At 42.8% G+C, this 3,331-nt stretch overlaps 1 non-coding gene across 1 annotated transcript; it reads right to left on the reverse strand.

Moving 5' to 3' along the window:
* Positions 1-520: 520 nt before the first annotated feature.
* Trnai-uau (transfer RNA isoleucine (anticodon UAU)) lies at positions 521-595 on the reverse strand. The gene has a single exon. It is a non-coding gene; the product is annotated as a tRNA-Ile (tRNA).
* Positions 596-3,331: the final 2,736 nt, after the last annotated feature.

Here is a 3,331-nt window from a genome sequence, read left to right on the forward strand (position 1 = left end):
GATACCTTATATCTTCAGTTTGTGGCAGAGTGAATTTTAGCTTGAGAAAGGGTTTGCTATCTTCGCTTTTGAATTTTATATATTTGAGCCGTATTTGTTACTGAATACTGCAGTGACGAATCTTACTGTCCAGATATCGCATGCACTAAGTACTGGAACTGGTACAAACGCTCAGTGCGTCTAAGGTAGAGGGAGTGAATGCAAATGAACAATGGCAAGTTACGAAAGGCCGATCATACATGTTCAGTTTCGTAGAGGGGTTGCGCTTATTCTCACACGCCTGCGTATGTCATCTTACTGTCTGTTACAACGTAAGAGACCATCAGATCACGAGACAAGTGGTGTACCGCATTTATTGTATACTTATATGGAGATGGTGTCTGTTCTTTCGGACATGTCTGAAAGAACAGACACCACGGATGACCTGTAGCCGTCTAGAACGAAATTAGAATTATATATTTTAATACCTTCAGCTGCTGACGGGAATTGATATATATCAACGGGGACAGTTGAAAATGTGTGCCCCGCCCGGGACTCGAACCCGGGATCTCCTGCTTATAAGGCAGACGCTCTATCCATCTGAGCCACCGAGGGCAGAGAGGATAGTACGACTGCAGGGACTATCTTGCGCACGCCTCCCGCGAGACGCAGATTCTCAACTTATATGTCCACACACTACATTCTTAGTGTCCCTACCCAGCACACTAATTACTCGTGGAAGACATTCTTACCAAGTACCGTAAGAGTTAGGGCAATATGTATGCATCCGCACAGAAATCTAGCTCACTTACACAATATTTGAGGATGAGCCTTGCAACAGGCTTTACGCATCGTTTCAAATCTTTACAAAACGTTTTCTGGCTGAGGACCTGCACAAAGAGATAATTCGAAAAAAAAGGTTATCGTTTATTGCATTTTCGCTGTTCATGCAGTAAAACTGCCGAACATGATGTTTTATTTTATTACTTCCTTACCACCAGCTGTATTCGTGACAAATTTTGCAGAAGGTAATTCACATTCACCACTGAATCCACCAGGAAAATTATTTCTTTGTGCGACACATAGTTTAGGAGATATGACACAATAAACAGTGAGATCCATGAGAATCTGCGGAATCATGTATGACGTTTCAGTTTATTACATATTTACTACTAACTCTATTCACAACATATTTCGCAGACACTAGCCACAGCCGTCCGGTGTGGCTTTGCGGTTCTAGGCGCTTCAGTCTGGAACCGCAAGACCGCTACGGTCGCAGATTCGAATCCTGCCTCGGGCATGGATGTGTGTGATGTCCTTAGGTAAGTTAGGTTTAAGTAGTTCTAAGTTCTAGGGGACTGATGACCACAGATGTTAAGTCCCATAGTGCTCAGAGCCATTTGAACCTCTAGCCACATACACCACTGGATATATCTGTAAAATTATACCAATGCACAGCGTACAGTTCAGGAGACACGACGTTATAAACATTGAGCTGCTTGAAACTGTAAGTGCGGGGCGAAATTCGCGAGATATGAATATCTGTGAAATATATTTGACATTTCGGTACGTGGGCAAAGCCATCCCTTGAACAATTTTAACCAAATTTGGTACATATATTAGTGACAATCTGGAAAGAAGTACTATGGGGGTAACAGCCATCTACATCTTTTTGGGATGAGCATGATAAGGTAGAGAGAGAAGGTTTAAGGAGATTGACAGATAGCGATGGGGAAGTAGGAGATGGGCAGAGTTATGTGGGCGGAGGAGGTGGATAGAGTGATGGGGAGGTGAAATACAGAGAGGCAGGACAGAGAAGGAGATTGGAAGAGAAAGGAAAGAGGAGGCGATAGACGAAGACATTCAAAGGAAGAGAGGTGGAGAGAGAGGTGACGAGGGGATGAACAGACAGAGGGGGAGGGGAAGTGTAGGGGGAAGAGAAGGCTATAATTAGAGGGGGAGGAGGAGGTGGGAAGAGGGGGAAGGAGAATATGGAGAGAGGAGGGAGGAACGGAAGTATAGAGACAGGGGAAGGAGGAGATGGAGTAAGAGTCGGGGGTTGAAGGATGTGAACAGAGCGTGGGGGTGTAGGAGGTGGATAGGAAGAGGATACAGGGGAGATGGACAGAGAGGGGGTGAAGGAGGAGAGGGGCAGAGAGAGAGAGGGAACGAGGAGATGGACTAAGGGAAGACTGAAATAAACACATATCCAGACAGTGCTGGGTACTCATCTAGTAAAAACTAGAAACGAATGTCAGTGGATGCCTATTGTGAAAATACTGATGTCAAAGGCAGTCGAAAATAAGAAGCAGTCTATTTGGATTGGCAGAATCTGGTTTTTCGGTGAATTCAATGTGGAAATAGGCTCACGTAAAATGTAACATTTCAAGTCGTGGCAAATAGAACTCTGCGTTTTTTTTTTTTTTCATTATCAAACACACTGATCTACAGTAGAATAACAATAAATCTGAAAATCAATATCACCGTTGTATTTTTTGACTAGTTTTTTAAATTTCGTAACTGCTGGGCTCACAGTTGGCAAAGTGATTACGACACCGAACTTTTATTCAGAAAGTACATTGCTCAGCTCAGATTCTGGACATTCTGATCCAAACATCGTGTGTTTCATTTTATGTGAAAACCATTGATTGAAACAGTCAACAGCCACTTTCCTGGCCCATTTCTATTCCAATGGCCTAGTGACTTCTCATCCTGAGCCTCGATTTAGGCGGGAAGGTGGGAAGGCGGGAGTTTTATCCCTAATCATCCTTCATTCTTTAGTTTGGTGGTCAAGAGACCTGCACAAATATAACGATTCTTTTTCTCAAGACAAAAATTAATTAAAGCACCCTTGGAGGTATGTAGCATCTTCACGTTGTTAATTTTTGCAGTATGGATCGGTCATTGTTTAACCCTTCCCACCAAACGAGCCGAAAAGGCGTCCAGATCTCTTGGATACCGTATCTGATCTTATGAGCATTGATCCAAACGCTTCCAAATTTCTTCTGTGGGATTCAAGTTCGTTTCGCCATCAAACTATTGGCAAGATCGATCTATTGTCAATACCTGTTAAGACAAGTTTTGGCTTACAGTGCTATAACGAATGTTTATGTGGATTTTGATTTACATATCTTTCTTTGTACGGACTGTCCAGCGTTGTCCTCAAATAGCACTTTGCACAATGGAAGTCCTATTACCACGAAGACGTGCAGTTGTTTCAGTTTTCAGTGTAATCTGCAAAGATACTGAAGTTTGTCGCCACATAAGGAATCTGGATTGATTTATCGACTTTTGAAGAAAGGCAAAAAGTGTAGTTTCTCTTGCATTGCTTAGGAATTTTCACACTGAAGCA

This window comes from Schistocerca gregaria, chromosome 1 (genome assembly GCF_023897955.1).
Source record: "Schistocerca gregaria isolate iqSchGreg1 chromosome 1, iqSchGreg1.2, whole genome shotgun sequence".
NCBI lineage: Eukaryota > Metazoa > Arthropoda > Insecta > Orthoptera > Acrididae > Schistocerca > Schistocerca gregaria.